The 16374-nt window shown below is 43.4% G+C and overlaps 1 protein-coding gene and 1 non-coding gene across 3 annotated transcripts in view; both read right to left on the bottom strand.

Annotated features, from left to right (window-relative positions):
• The window catches only part of LOC410686 (semaphorin-1A), a 160921-nt gene that overhangs the window by 22165 nt on the left and 122382 nt on the right, over nt 1-16374 (bottom strand). The window lies entirely within an intron of this gene.
• Nucleotides 804-897, bottom strand: Mir9880 (microRNA 9880). The gene has a single exon (NR_127361.1). It is a non-coding gene; the product is annotated as a microRNA 9880 (primary transcript).

Raw genomic sequence — 16374 nt, 5'->3', positions numbered from 1 at the left:
CTGCAATGACTCTGCTGTTTTTTTTTTTTTTTCATGCCCGATCGTCCATGAAAAATCGGATCAGATGAAATTGCGTATTCAGAAGACGTAAGAATGATTGGAGCTGGCTAATCGTAAATCGTAAGTACGAATCGAATATTTATTTTCCTTCGTCCTCGAATCGAAGAGAAGTGAAATTGATTGATCGGATACCGGTGAATTATATTACATGTGCATACACGGAAAAAGAATCACTTCTTTTCTAATTTTCGCGCACATCCGTTTCGGTCCACGTTCGCGTAGACGGGCAGCAAAGATGGACAAGGAAGAAGGAATGGAGGGGAGGGAAACGCGCGGTCTCTTTCGCTGATTGGGTTCGAAATTAAACGGGGCAGCTTGTAACTCCCATCGGCTTTAGATTCGCCGCTCGGTTATCGCTTTCCAAAATTAGCCGCTCGATTGCAATCTCGCGCGCCGACCATCGCGAAAACGCAAAGATTCCCTCTCCCTCCCCTCCGTGTTTCCATCGGTTCGCTCTAATTTTCGTGCTCGAAATTAGAGGTCGAATGAAACCAGAGTTGCAGAACACCTCCCCTCCCTATATGTGTGTATGTGTATGCATGCAACTCCTTGTATTAATCACGCAAAATTCCCTTACGCTCGTCTCGTATCCCCTGACAGGAATATTACTCCGTCACTCGCGCCGACAAGTTCCGCGTATCGCGATGTCCCTCTTCTCCTCGACAGGACCGAGAGACGAGGTGGTGGTAGTAGTTTGCGGTGGTTCAACGTCGGCTTTCGTCTGACAGGGGGGGGGAGAGAGAGCCGACAATACCCCATCCGATGAAAGCCGATGCAAAACGCAAGCCGGCGAGGTCGTATCGGCTTTCGCCGAGGTGGAGCGTTTTCACCCTCGATACGCAACCCCGAGTTCGCGACCCCAACGGGGTTCCACGGTTTAACCGTTCGAGGCGGTCGCCGAAAAATCGAAAAAATCCCCGCGGAGTCCCTGGTATCGTATTTTCTTTTTTCTTTTTTTTTTTTTTGGGCGAGAGAGAAAACAAAGAGCAAAGTTGTAAAACGCAACGAGATTCGTGGGCGAGATCGTATTTACCGATTGGCAATTTTCGAAAAAGTGGAAAAATTTTTCAAAAGGAGGGAAACTCGTTATGCCACAATGCCGATCCGATATCGTACAAGAGATGGGAGATATCCGAGGTATTATGTACGCTTGATTGTCTTCTTTTTTCTTTTCTCGCACGCTTCGATAATTGCAACAAGAGCAATTATACCAGTTTTATTTTCTACTTTTTTTTCCTTCGGCAGAGAACGGAACAAGAAACAAATTAGTTTTAATTTTTAACAACGGTCGAGAAACACGAGACGTTGTTGAATTGAACGTTGTTGCACGATTGAATGAACGTTATTGATACTTGACTATGTATTTATAGAACGTGCCAATAGGCCTCTTTCACACGGCAATAATATAAGTATCGTCATATACGATACACACGATACACGAATTGATTTCGTATAATACAATCGGTATTCATTAGAGAAGAAATATATCGCGTTCGAAATTAAAGAATGTAAAATTAAAATTATTGTGACAAAAAGAAACGTGTAATCGAGATCACGTGTATCGTTCGATATTCGATTCGATCTGACTTTTCCAGCCGTTTAATTCTAAACAGCTGCACAAAGCGATTAAACTCGTTTCGCGAGTCGCCGCGTCGAATGTTCTCTTCCTCTTCCCGTCTTCCACTCTCATTTTGGTACTTCAATTTCTGCACGTTAATTGCGTGACGGGTAACTCGCCGCAAGTCCGTTCCTATGTGTCCCCTGGATCGTAACTACGATGGACTTGCGCGAAAATTCAACTTGTATTCTCCGGGGAACAGGAAAATTGTCACAGACTTCAACTTGCCACACCGGTGGCTGTTAAACAGATGAATCATTAGCTCGGCGATCACGTTTATTAATTAAACCCTAGAGCGTTCATAGCTCGTCACATTCTTCGTATCATATTGTTGTATCAGTCTGATACGTGCATTGAACGAATCATATCGTATAATATATTGGGTTGGCAACTAAGTAATTGCGGATTTTTTTTAGAAAATCAAAGACAATTTTTTCATGGAACTAAATAACTTTATTCTGTAATGTGTTGCCCATTTTGATCAATGACCTTTTGCCATCTTTCAGGCAGCATCATAATCCCACGTTCATAAAACTTGTGGTTTTTATTAGCAAAAAACTGAATGAGGTACGATTTGATATCATCATCATTATTGAAATTTTTACCATTCAAGGAGTTTTGTAAAGATCGAAACAAAAAGTAATCGGATGGTGCAAGGTCAGGACTATATGGTGGATGTGGCAAAACATCCCAACCAAGCTCCAATAATTTTTGCCGAGTGACCAAAGATGCGTGTGGCCTTGCATCGTCATGATGGAATACAACACCTTTTCGATTTGTCAATTCGGCCCGCTTTTCTTCAACTGCATTGTTTAATTTCGTTAGTTGTTCAATGTAGACAACAGAATTGATCGTTCGGTTGGGTGGTAAGAGTTCAAAATAGACAATTCCTTTGTAATCCCACCAAACTGATAACGAAACCTTCTTTCGACGAATACCAGCTTTTGATGTTGTTTGAGCTGGTTCACGTGGCCTGCTCCACCATCTTTTCCGCTTGATATTGTTGTAAACAACCCATTTTTCATCGCCAGTTATCAGTCGTTTCAAAAATGGATCATTTTCATTACGTTTCTTTAGCAAATCGCAGCTGTTAATGCGTTGCGTTAAATGCTTTTCTTTCAGTTCGTGAGGAACCCATGTATCGAGTTTTTGAACATAGCCAAGTTGTTTTAAAAATTTAATACATGAAGCTTCTCTGCAATCTCATGAGTTGTACTGTGACGATCCGAATCGATTATGAGTGATCATATCGACGAGTGAAATCCGCAATTACTTAGTTGCCAACCCAATACAAATTTTTCTCATTTCTACTCTTCGAGCATCGCGTCGTGATATCCGTGAAATTTTAATTGGTTAAATTATATGAAATCTTAGCTCATTAAGCGAATAAATTACAAGTTTAAAATCGAATTTAAACTCGTAGCAGAAAAAGATAAATAAATAAAAATTGCCTTGTATCGATCCTACGATATCCGTAGCGGGAGACGATCGTAAACGGTCGCGTGCACGGGGCGGTATCGTTGCAAATTTCAAATTAAATATCCGTCTCGGCGTTGGAAACTGGTTTCGTAGAGTTTGAGGGAGCCGGTGGTCAATATTTCACGGTTATATCACGAACGCGGGCGCGGGTTGTGGAGGAGGAGCGTGTGGGATTGTTCGTGGGGACCGGTAAAAAATTGACCGAAGTGAATTTATCTGGTCCGGGGAGGGGGGAGAGGCGAGGCCACAAATCACGTATATAAGTTTCTCTGGAGGTGGCCAGGACTCGGCATGGCGTGCCGTGAAACGCCGCGTATTCGGAAATATTGAACGCGTCCAAAGTTACGACCCGGCCGTCAAACTTGCTCGATCCAAGTTTCCGAGAGATCGTTCTCCTCTCTCTCTCTCCTGGATCGTGTGGAAGGGAATCGAAGGAATATAGCGGATGGGGTGAAAAATGCGCAAGATTGAACGAGAATTCTCGAGCGGATCGTATACGCCGTGAGAACGGCGTCGGGCTCTAGGCCGTGATTAGAAAACGGGGTGGATGATGGAACGGGAAGAGGGATAGCAATTAAATGCACGAGCCAGAGCTCGAATTTCACGTCGAACCACCTTTTGTTACCACCGAATTTAGATTCTTCAGTTTTCGTTTAAGATCGTTGAAATTTCCTTCGAGAAGGGTGAGAACACCTTGCGAATTGTTGAAACTCGACCATATTGGATTAATTAATAACATGTTATCTTGATTAAATTCGATCAAGAAATATTTGAACTATATATTATAATTCCGGAAATAATAACGGTCCGCAAATGAAATCGTTGGGAAAGAAACGCGAAATCTTCCCCTTTAAAACGGTCGTTTGTTTATCTCGATACAACTTCCGGTTCCTGAGATATCGTCGTGCAAAGAAAAGGATAATTTTTCAATCGTTTATCTCGCGTTTAATTAAATTCTATTAAAATTAAGAAAAGTTTGAATCGCTATAACTTCCAAGATAATAACTTCCGGTAAACGAATGAACGATCATTAGGGGCGCGAAACTTTCCCCTTTAAAATGCTTTTTTGCTCATCTCGATACGACTTTCCGTCCCCGAGATATCGTCGTGTAAAGAAAAAGGTATTTTTTTTTCTCTCTCTCTTTTTAATCGTTTACTACGCCCGTTCCTTCCTCGTTCTTTACTTTTCGCTCGCACCTCGTCTCACTGACCTATCTCAAAGTCGAACGACGCTCGCGATTCCCAGAAAAACATGGTACGTGTTTCCAGGAAAAAATGTGGGTCACTCGGTCGCAGACCCATTCATAATTTCCACGCTATATTCGCTTCGAGTCTTTGTATCTTGGCAACCGATTGAGATATCCGGATGAATCGAGAAAGAGGACATGAATGGAATACGATTCTTTTTTTTTACAATTTCTTAATGGGTTTTGACGACAAAATGTTTACCTTTTTCTTCTCACATTTCTTTCCGTAAAAAATTCAAAGTTTCGAAATTTTCCACCGACGTTTTCTTATTCTTCGAACGCTTTATTTTAATTGCGATATAAAAATCCGTAAATCATCGTTAAAAATTGAAATTATCAAAAACTGTGAAATCGCGAAAGAAAATTGAAAATACGAAAACGCCGTGTTTATCGTACGATAGTATATATATATATATATATATATGCAATCTGCGTTTCCACTTTATGAATATTGCAATTATTACAACTTTAAGCTTATTAATATCAATAGTGTCCAATCATCAATTGATCTTTTTCCCATTGTCGAACGAGCATTGCAACAAGCCATAGGCTTTCGTGTATACAGATATTAATTAACAACGTCATCGATGTTTTTGACGCCGATGGGGAAAATATATTCGGCGAAAATACAAAGCGAACGTCTCGCGAATAACCATCGATATTGTTCCCCATCCAGTTATTCGGCGCGAAATTTCACCCAACTTCCGTTCCAACAATTTCAAACTTAACTTCCACACTTCCCCTCCCGCGCTATTTCTTGTCGTTCAACGGCCCGGATCGAACAATTCTCCCGACTTGGCCATCGCGATTATTCTTCTTCGCCCCGTTTAACACCTCGCTCCCATATCTCCATACAAAACTCCTTTCGAATCTCCTTTCTTTTCTCTCCTCTCCAAATTTAAAAAAAAAATTTCTCCTTTCTTTCTTTCTCCTATAAAACTGTATTACTTTCCCGAGAAAAAAGTACGAGAGTGCAACAGTTCGATCTCGAAGTAGAAACGTCCGGTGAATTAATAAAGAAAGAAGGAGAGAGTTATCTCGCGATCCGATCGTCTGCTGGTAAGAGATCGTTTCTCTCTCGCGGCCAGGAGAAGTGGATTATCTGCCGGTACGAGTGGACCCCCGCGCGCGCGAGGTTTACACGCGAGGAGGAGGAGGAGGAGAGGGCGTTAAGGAAGGAAAGGGGAGGGAGCAAGGAAGAAGAGTGGCGTTATGTCGAGCGAAAGTCATTAAAGTTTCGCACGTGCCAGGGTGACGCCAACGACCGACCCTAGGCCATTATTTTTTAACGGCCCCCCTGCAGTTACCTCTTCACTCGCCCTCCCTCCCTTCTTCTTCCGGTTGCGTTTCCACACACGCGCGCAGGTGGAACGCTGCGGTCTTCGACCCGCGGTTAAACCATGACTAATGAACGAGCCCATCAGCCCTTCCCCTCCTGCGCCGTTTTTATCGCGTCGAAAAGGAAGGGAAAAAATATAAATTTCGAAATCATCCGAACGAGAGAGTGGATTCGATCGATCGATGAGAAAACTCGAGGAAGGAAGTCAACGTTCTTGACGAGACGTTTAATTAATGGAAGAAGAAGAGAAAGGGGGAGAATTTTATTTTCACACGAGTTTTGATACAGCATGGAGATAATCGGCGACGATTTCCTTCAACGGGACACTTGTTGTTTCAAAGTTGCTTTCCACTCAATATTATTATTATTAGTTTTGAGTTACGTTTTAATAATATTCATCGAGTGTTTTTCACAACGCAGTCTTAAAACGACGCGTTTGTCTTTAGTCTTGTTTGGATTGTAGAAAAAATAATCGCAGGATCGCTTGTTTCACGCATGTTTTCCGTTGTTTGTTCAACAGCGCAAAGCAGCGGAAAGAAGAACTTTCCTTCCGCGGGGATAAATTGTTCGAATGAAAAAGCAACCGGATGTCTCTTGCCTCCCCCCCAATACTTTATTAGCGGTGTCCGCGAGCGCGCCACTCCGTCCCTCCATAATTTAACTTTTAATTAAATTAGCCGCGGGTGGTCTTTCGCGCGCGCACGCGTTTCCACGTCTCAATTTTCTTTGAGCAAACCTCGGGACAAGAGGAAGAGGAAGGGAAAGCAAGAGGAAGTAAGACAGAGACGAATTTATCATTGTGTAAGAGCCGGTCAGTGTCCCCGGAAGAACCAGGCTGATTCCTTACTTGCCAATTATATTTAAACATTTCGAACGAAAACGATTTTGAAGTAGAGAAAAAAACAAACAAATCCAATATCTCGAGGATAACTATTTCTTACGTGGAATCTTTATCATCACGCGGATGGATCTTTTCTTAGAAAATTGTCCCCTGCGATTGAACGTGAGAGATTCGAGCCAAGCTGACCGTCGAAGAGAGAAAGAAGGAAAAGGAAAGGAGGAAAAAAAATAGGGTAGCAGTTTGAAAGGTCAGTTGTTCGAGGGGCCACGCGTGCACCGTTGGGGATGAAAGAATTATTCTGAATCGAAGCCCGAAATCCTTGCGGATTAATCGAATCGAATTGGGAAGAACAAATTCCAAGGGGTTAAGGAAGGGGGCGAACACTTTAACTAGAATTGCTCGATTGCGGAGAAGCATCGAGAGTACGTGAAGGGAAATAGCGTATCGAGGCTGTCGAGCACGTAATTCCGGTGGTGGATGGGGGAAGGAAGGGTGGATAGGGTGCAGGTTGCCGTGAGAGAGAGAGAGAGCCACGGTCCGATTCTGCCACAATGCCGTTAAGTCGTCGCAAAAGGCGTCCCCCGAATGTTCTTGCCTCGTATTTACCTTTTATTCCCTCCCCCCAACCTTGCCTCCATCGAGTTTACATCGCTAACGAGGGACACCAATCGTTTCGTTTGCGAATCGACCGTCTTCTTTCTCCTTCTATCGGACGTCCGCTTTAAACCCTTTTTACCATTCCTTCCAACTCGAGATCCCGAGAAGGCTTCCTCTTCCTATCGAACGTCTTGCGAACGTTTATCTCGGTCGATTCGTTGGAAAACGCGGTCCATCGTTGCTTGGAAATATCGTTTATCGCCTCCTCCTCCTCGTTTACATTCGACGAGAGAGTTTTTCTTTCGTATCGAGCAAGTCGAGAATGAAACGTGGCTCGAAAATGGGAGAAGGAACGCGGTAATGGAAAATTATTTTAATATAGAAACGTGGCGTTCGAATATCGAAACGAGGGAAGAGGCGTTTATATTATACACGTGGACTGTATAATTTCTCGGCTGCTACGCCTCGAAATCGGGCAATCGTTATTCCGGCCCGAAAAACCGAATCTTCATTTATACACCTTTACTTGTTCGACGAATAATTTGAAAAATCGAAAATTATAAACGATCCTTTCGACGAGATTTTTACGAATTTTCATAAATGAAAGGAATAAATCTCGATTTAAATTCTCAAATTCAATAAGAATAGTTATCCCTTCCCGAATCTCCTCTTCTCATTTCGTGTATTTTCCGTATTTTCGTGTATTCATGTTCGCATAAAAATCTCTCGGACTCGGCCGTCAGAAAACGCATCCACCGTAACCGCAACCCTTAGTCGAGGAGGCACATTTCGAGGAGCCGGCGAATAACTCAATTTCCGACGACTGCTAAAAATGGACGTAGACGCGGTAAAGTTTTATGCCAGGAATACCTGTGGAAGAATCGTGCCGAGAGAGAGAGGGAGAGGGAATGGAGGGACGACGTTCGCTGGGGAGTACCCAAAAACGTAGCGTACCGTAAAATGGCGGAACTTCGGCTCACGGGTTTGACCCTGGCATTTATCGCCTCGATGCACACTTTGGGAACGTATGCTGCCTCTCTCAGGGCCTCGAGACGCCAAGGAAACGAGATCATCCGTCCGGGGAACGACTCGGTCGGTGATTCGATCGTTAACGCGGCCCTCCATGTATCTGCATTGTCACCCCCCCGATAATGGCCTTCGATCGCCGCAAAATCTCTCCACGGCGTTCTTCCTTGCCGTATACGGCCGTTCCAGATAAGAAGAAGTTTGCCGCCATGTTTGGGAGGTCATTCCCGAGGCCGAGAAACGTTGTGCACGTCGTACAAACAGATTCAATCCTCGAGATATAACGAAGATAGCGAGGACGATGAGGTATACGAATGATTTCTTCATTGTTCATTGCCTCTTTGTAGGAAATTTAATCGATAAAGGGAGAGAAAATATTTAAAGTAGATATATTCGTTATAATTAAATTGATTATTTAAGAAATCCTCTTCGCTTAGAATAAAGCTTGCTCTTGGTAACTATTTTTTCCCTTACACTTTCCAAAAAGAAGAAAGGAAAAAAGTAAATAAAAACGTCCAAAACCGAAACCTTCTCCACTAGACTTTCGTTCCCACGATCTTTCTAGAGGCTAGACATCCTCCCCACGAGATGCTAAGCACGCGATACCGCGCGAAACGAGGTCGCCTCCTCTCAATAGGTCCCCTTTTCAACCGAAGTGAGAGATAGGGGGAGAATAGTAGGTATAGCGATTCTCGAACGTCGCGATTCTAAAACGACGCATCTCGCGCTGAATGAACGATGAATCGAATCTTCTTCCGGCCCGGAGAACGAAACTTCTACACGCTCGCCTCGAGAATCCCTTAAATAAGTTAAAATCGTGGTTTTGGGTGAAAGTGGGTCAACGGTATCCAAGAAGAGGAGAAGGATTTCCGGGAGGGAAAACGAGGGTTAACGATGGAAACGAAACAAAGGCCAGGCCCGGTATTCTTCCACTCCATTCTTCTCCACCGCGAAACATCGTTAAACCACCTATCGCGAACAGAAAACTCTCTTCTCGAACACCCGATAGATACCCTCGATACCCGTGGATCTAAGTAGCAGTAATTTCTGACAGAGAGAGTATCGAATATTGTAGGAGGAGGGGAAAAGTTTCGAGGAATCTTCAATTAGCCGGTGAAGAAAAGCGAAATAAAGAAGTGGGCGAGATAACGGGGGAGGGGGAAACCGGAGTTGTTCCTGCGAGCTCGACCTAGTTCCCCGATATAAACCCGACTAAACTCCTCCTATTACGAAAGCGGAGGGACGTCCTTATCTAGGTGATAAGTCAAGGATGAATCCGTGGTGAGAGAAGAGAGAACGCAGCCAAAGCTGCCGCGACATCGAGCCAGAATCGGAGCGGAAGCTCGAATAAAATCGAAACGTTTCGATGCGTTACGCAACGAATCCAAGATTCCGAGGAACATCGTTTCAAAAAGATGGTGAAATTCGAGAGAAGGTGGGTGAATCGAGGCGAAGGTAGACAGATTTTTCTTTTCGTTTCGTTTCGAAGAGGACGATAATTGGCGAGCCGCAAGCGCGAATCGGCTGGCGAAACTGCATCGCGGCTGGCTGGAGTGCGGGCTAACGCAAATGCGGGATTAATCATTCAAGCCGGGATGGACGCGCGGTTTGCGAATTCGGAACCGATGGTTAATTACCGAGTCGAATCGAGCGAAACGGATCGAATCTCGTTTCTTCGCCTTCGCTCTGTCCACGATTCGTTCGAGTCGAGCGGTTTTCTTTTCTACAAAAAGAAAATTTTTCTTTCTGTCGATCATTTTCACGTTTTTTTTCATATTTTGACGACCCTGTTTCCACCTGAAAAGAGATATTATTCGGTTATTTGGGGAAGAGATTTCAGGATATGGTTAAACGAACGTGAACGTATCGACACTAATTAACCATTTGATGTTTTAAGGATGCACGTGTAAATCCATTTCGATCCATTTAAAACACGGGGATAGGATAAGATAAAAATAATAATACGCGCGTTAATGAAAAAATATGAAATAAATATTGCACACAACGCGTGTATTCCATAATACGTGTATATTCAAATAAACGTGTATATACGGTATTGATGAAAAATTTATACTTTAATTAAAATCGACAACAAGGTTTACCATTAACGGGGGTTAAATTAACTCGCGTTCAAAATTATCTAACGTCCGAAAATTTGGATGGAACAGGATGTGTGTGTGTGTGTAATAATCTTGTGTGTAATAATCCTGTGTAAAATTCCGTCCGGAACGGAAAATTATCTATCCTTTCCTTCGATCGAGCCAACGATCGTTCATGGCTCGGCTGAACAACCGATGATCGAAAAAACGCATTATCATCCTCCGCGTTTCATCAACCGAAGAGAATTCGACAATTTCTCTCGTAACAACATCTCGCCGAGCGAATTTAAGCGCCGTTTTTGCGTCAACGCAACGCGACAAAACGTAATCCTTTTATTGAAACCTAATAATTTGCACAGATAGAAGGAAAAATCCCCCGGTAACGATGAAAACTATCGCGCGAACCATCTCCACCCTCCTCTCCCCCCTCCCCTTCCCTTCCCTCGCAAGTAAATTCATCGCGGGACGAATCGATCGAGGGGATTTTATATATCCAACGCCCTGTGTATATCCTCGATCGCGCGCGGCCCAATAACAAAACGCGGGCTCGACCGTGTCCTTAATTTCATCCGCGTTTCGAAAAACGTACATTTTTTTTTCTTTTTTTCTTTTTTTTTTTTACAGGTCGACCGGCTTTATTTCAATTTTCTCGGTCGTTATCGAGGGAGGAAGGGGGAAGGGGAGAAGCGCGTCGTGTACCGCGGTGAAAACGGGAAACGAGAAATCCCTCCTCCTCTCCTCCCCCGTGTTCCCCCATGCCACGCCACAATCGTTGCCTCCGTTCCACCGGACGATAATGAATTTATGGTGGAACATTCTGCTTGTTATCGAACTTTGCTAAAATATTCGGGGTACGAGGCTCGATTTTTACGAGAGAAAGAAAATAAAAAGAGAGAGGGGAATAAGAGCGTTATCTCCAAATGCAGTTCTCCTCGATTATTAGTTATTCTAGTCTTAAATATGTATTATATATAAGGAAGGAAAATGATCGTGTATTTTTAAATTATTTTACGATGATGACTCGATGAATTCAAAATTAAGAAAGAGATTTCGTTCTTTCGTTATGGAGAAAAACTTTGGAATCTTCTCCGCTGTAGGACGGATATACAAATCGATCACTTGCGATCTCCACAGTCGAAATTTTCTTCTTGGAAGACGAGTGCGATCCAACCCTTGTCCACTCGAAACGACGGGGGCTTATTTATGAAAGTGGCGTGTATCGGGGCCCGTTAATGAAACTAATTACGCGGCGCAACGTAACTGCGGTGGCTCGCTTTTGCGCTTCGAATCACGATCGCCCTTCCCCCCTCCTCTCACAAATTAATTGGATTACAGTGTTTGCCCGTCTTAATGCCGACGGGTGGGCGCAACGGTCCGATTTAATAAATCAATCCGCGCCTGCCCCATCGGATTCGCCACGCGCGTACGAGAAACGTTATCGCGTCCGATTGCAATCGATCCACCTCCAAGCGCGCCTCCCACCCCCCTCAAACCTTCCGTAAACTGGTTGTTATTTCTCCCGCGCCCCCTTTCTCCGCGAAACTCGCTCCTTTCGTCATCAGATATTCCTTCTCGAGGAGAGAAACTGCGCTATTACAACGAACTCTTACTCCCCTTCTCTCCTCCTTCTCAGTACTAATTTTTTCACGAGGAAAGGGGAGTTAATCCCATGTTTATGGATCACTTTTTTGCACTCACGGAACGCAGGAGAGGCGATCGATCAAGGGTTAATCGGCGAAACGCGCCGATTCTCCGATTCCCGCGCGCGTGGATAAACGAACCAACATCCAACACGGGATGGAAGTATCTATCGATCGTCATCTGTCATTCAATGTCGCGCCTTTCCCGATACCAGGAGAGGGAGGGTGGATCTATCCGCCCTTTAATTAATCAAGATAACCTCGAGGTGTCTCTCGTTGGGATAAGAGAGAAAAAAAAAAGAAAGGAAGAGAATAGAAAAAAGATTAAACCCATCGCGAGCGCGTTAACGCGGCAGCGCCTCTTTAAACGTTTCCGTTTCCGAGTGGCTCTCGGGCTTGAAATTCCTCCTTTTTGGCCCCACTTTGACGGGCAACGAGCGGGCGAAATCTATTTACGGTAACAAGCTATACATATATATATATATATATATACACACATACACATACGTGATTTCAGTATGCGTCAAGGATGCAGGAAAATTATTGTGTCGTTTCCCTGGATTTCATACTCGCGCCACGTTGGATTTATATTACGCGGCACATTAGAACATCAGAACGTTAGAGATATTTGAATCACATCCATTCCTCTCTCTCTCTGAGAGCCTCGATCCGCAAAGGATGTTTGTCGACCGACACCTATTGTTTCGTACGTGGAAGCTTCATAGGGGGAAGCTTTATTTGCGTTATCCCAGAGAGATAGAGATAGAGAGAGAGAGAGAGGGGCTACCGTCTCCTTGGGGGCGTTTGACAATTTCTTCCCGCGAAAAATCTCTTGGCCGCGAGTATTTGCAGGCTTCCTCGATTGAAACAACCCTTCAGACGTTCCAGTTCCGATTTGAAAGAGTATCCAGGCAGAGGAGTATCCTGGAAACCTGCCAATTCGTCGAGAATATATTGCATTGATTTTGAAAGATTGATATTAGGGGCGGAGATTCGAAAAAATAAAATTTTATCTCGAAATGTATTCCAATATCTTCGAAATAGAGATTTCATTATACTTCTTTCCTTAATAGAATAATTACACGATTTATTTTTTATTATCACGATACCATTTTACCATGCGATTTGGATCTTGGAAGAGAAAATTTTTATTTCCATTCGTTATTACCATTCGAGGAGGTGGTTGCTTGAAGGATTCGTCGGACAGGAAACCGTCGCGAATCCTGGAAACGTGGAGGCGCGATCGTCACGTAGCCGGGGAGGCGGTGGAACGAAGGAAGGTAAACGGTATCGAAGGAAGGTGTCGACGCTACGATTGCGTGTGCGTTCGACAGGGAGCATACCTAATCGTTTGCTGGCAATTGTTCGCATCAACAAGTGGCACGGCCGAGGAGGAGAGGGAGGAGGGGAGGAGAGGAGGGCAGCGATACCTATCTGCAGCTTGCAAAGGTACCTCTCGGACCCGATACTTTGATGACAGACGAATGCACGCAACCGCGATGACGGCTGTCACGACAGCTTACCTGTCGTCCACCAGTTTTGTCGGCCAATGGGTCTGAAATCGATACCATCCATCGTTTTGTACGTTGCCTCATATATTTTCACGTTGGTGGAAAACATTTCTCGTTTTCGGTCGTGGAGATCCGTTTTTTTCTTTTTTTCTTTTTTTGTAACCGCATTTGGTGATGGCTCGAGATTCTTCGACATCTCGAAAAATGGGGAAAAAGTTCGTGAACATTTGAGAACACGTTTTTATTGCGTGTTAAGCTTTATACGATGTTTTATTTCAATTCGAATCAAATATGCCAATTATTTTTTCATTAGATAAGACAGTGTCAACATCTTCTGACTTTAACTACAGTTTCTTGGCATCTTTCCATCTTGGTCATCTTGAATTTTTAAGTAGAATTCCCAGAATCTTGTTCGTAATAAAATTGTTTTTTACGATGTACACGAACACGAATCTGTTTTAGTTAAAAAAAAAAAAAGAATACATGTCGTCGAATACGATTGCAATATCCATGGAATATGAAACGGAGATATCGTACCAAGTATATTAAAATTACGTAACGTCCTGGATAGAACAATAATCTCGATTTTCTCGACGAGTTCGAAGAAAGTTGGAAAACCTTTAAACACTTTTCTCATGAATAAAATCCCACTCCAACTTCCCTTCCTATTTCGAACGTCGTCGCCTGGCCGAGATTGGACATTGGCCCCTCATAATTACACAATGTACCAGAGAATATGGAAATTCTTGAAAATTAATTTCATTATACGCGTCATAGAGAGCAGGAAATTATGGCCACAGAGAAGCCCACAGGTTGATAGATTATTTACATAAGCAGACATATCCATATTAATTCCTAAATCGTGGCTCAATTCGCATACATGTTGTACATTAACTACTGCAAACTGTCGCATGAATTATCCAATTCTCTCCCAAAAATTCTTTGCCATCTATCTTGTGATCTTCTTCTTTTGCGTTCCTCGATCGTTCGAAACAGATTATCATATCGATCCGTGATAAAAACTTCCAAAAATCGTTCCATCGACGAATCTACCATCATCCTTCACAATTCCTCTGTTTGCAAGAAAAATTCCTTCAAATTCAAGGAAATAAATTTTTCCACCTCTTCGAATTCTCGAAGACTCGAGAATCGGATCGAGGTGGCTCGCTGTCGAAATATTTGGGTCGTGCACGTGATTGCAAGCAGTATCGGATAGCTCGCCTCGTCTCGCGGGCGCGTACGATAATGGGTCGGCAAACTTTGTCGGTGTAATTGATCCGACGCTCGATAATCGCTGCACGCCCCCTCCCCCGTCGCATGCAAAGTTATGTCTGCCGTTGTCCGATTGTCCCCGTTTCCACGCGACTCGGCGGCGATCGACTCGCTCGGATTCCCCCTCCCCCGCCCGACATTCGAAGGCAAACGCGGTTTAATTCCATTTTCCATCCGCCAATTTTCGCCCCAATTTTCGCCACCGGCAATCTTAGGCATCGGGATTAAACTCGACGACGCGTACACCTGCCTCCCGGATCCAAGGTGCAACGTCAGAGTCGATATTTCATTGGAAATTAACTCTCTATCGCGTATTCCGTTCCCAATCGGGAGTTCAAATTTCAAAGATGCAATGTTTCAACAAATAACAATGCTGTTATTATTTATTTCACACGCTCATTTTTTAAGTATATATTTTCTTCGACTCGTCATAAAAATTCATGATCAGACAGAGAGAGGTAATAAGCGAGATCGGGGAGGTTAGTTTTTACGACGAAGAATTTTATTTCGGGGAGTTTGATTTAATCTTTTTCATTTTCTTTTCTTCTTTAAGTAAAGATTAAGATTTCCAACGAATCGATCAATTTGTTTAACGGGTCGATAGTAAGATACCTTTAACATTCGAGCGACAACGATTGATTGATTTAAAGATTTCGATCTTGAAGAAATAAGAGAAGGGGTAGGAAAAGAGATACGAATGCGTGGAATTTGAATGGAAGCGGGCAGCGCGAGGATTTCGTCGGAGGAATACACTCGTGAAAACATTATATTTGCCTCCGTGTCGGGGAAATACCATGGCTGGATATTTGCCTCCGTGTTTTCCCTTCTTTTCTATGTTTTAAATCGGAAACGCCTAAGATTCCCCCTTTGGCTCACGGATATTAAATAAACGCGGGACGGACAAATATTTGACGAGAGACGACAAGAACGCGAGCCCTGCTAGTTAACCCGAGTATTTATTCGTTTACCTTGTCGCCAATTCTTCCCTTCCTTTCTCTCTCTTTCTTTCTCTTTTTCTTCGAGTCCGCTGATAAATCACTGACCGAAATTTCTTCGCTCACTATACTTCTCACCGCCGATTATAACCTCTCGAACTCGGCTCAAACACATTTCAACTCGAGGAGGAAAGCGCATGGAACGAAGATTGGCTGGTCCAGTTTCGATGAATTCCTCGCGAAAGAAAGGGTTGAAAGAAAACGAAGAAAGAAACGTTCTCGATGATTATATACGGGAGGAGAACGGGGTGTAGTCGAGCGTCTAATTCGATCGCGTTATCCTCGTGTCATTATCCTCCTTCTATCTCTCTCCAATTTTAATTCTCACGATCGATGATACGACGATGGGAGGAAGAAATTCATCCGATCCAATTATTGAAATTTTCCCCGATATAGATCAAGCGAATTCCTTCCTCCGGTTAAATCCTTCTATATTTATTCGAATCAACGCCAAGCATTTTACTCCGACTCGTATTTGTTACGTACGCGGAAAACAAACACGTAAATTACGGCAAATTAACGAACCGCATATTCGGAAAAATTAGACGGACGAATATAAATTGGAGCCCAATTATCCGAATTCCGATTAACTCGAGCGAAAAACAAACGCAGATTCTAAAAAATGATCTATAACGCACGAATCTAATCGA

Source organism: Apis mellifera, linkage group LG1 (assembly GCF_003254395.2).
Source record: "Apis mellifera strain DH4 linkage group LG1, Amel_HAv3.1, whole genome shotgun sequence".
NCBI classification, from domain to species: Eukaryota; Metazoa; Arthropoda; class Insecta; order Hymenoptera; family Apidae; genus Apis; species Apis mellifera.
The sequence above is the reverse complement of the archived record's forward strand: the minus strand, read 5'-3'. Positions and strand labels throughout refer to the sequence as shown.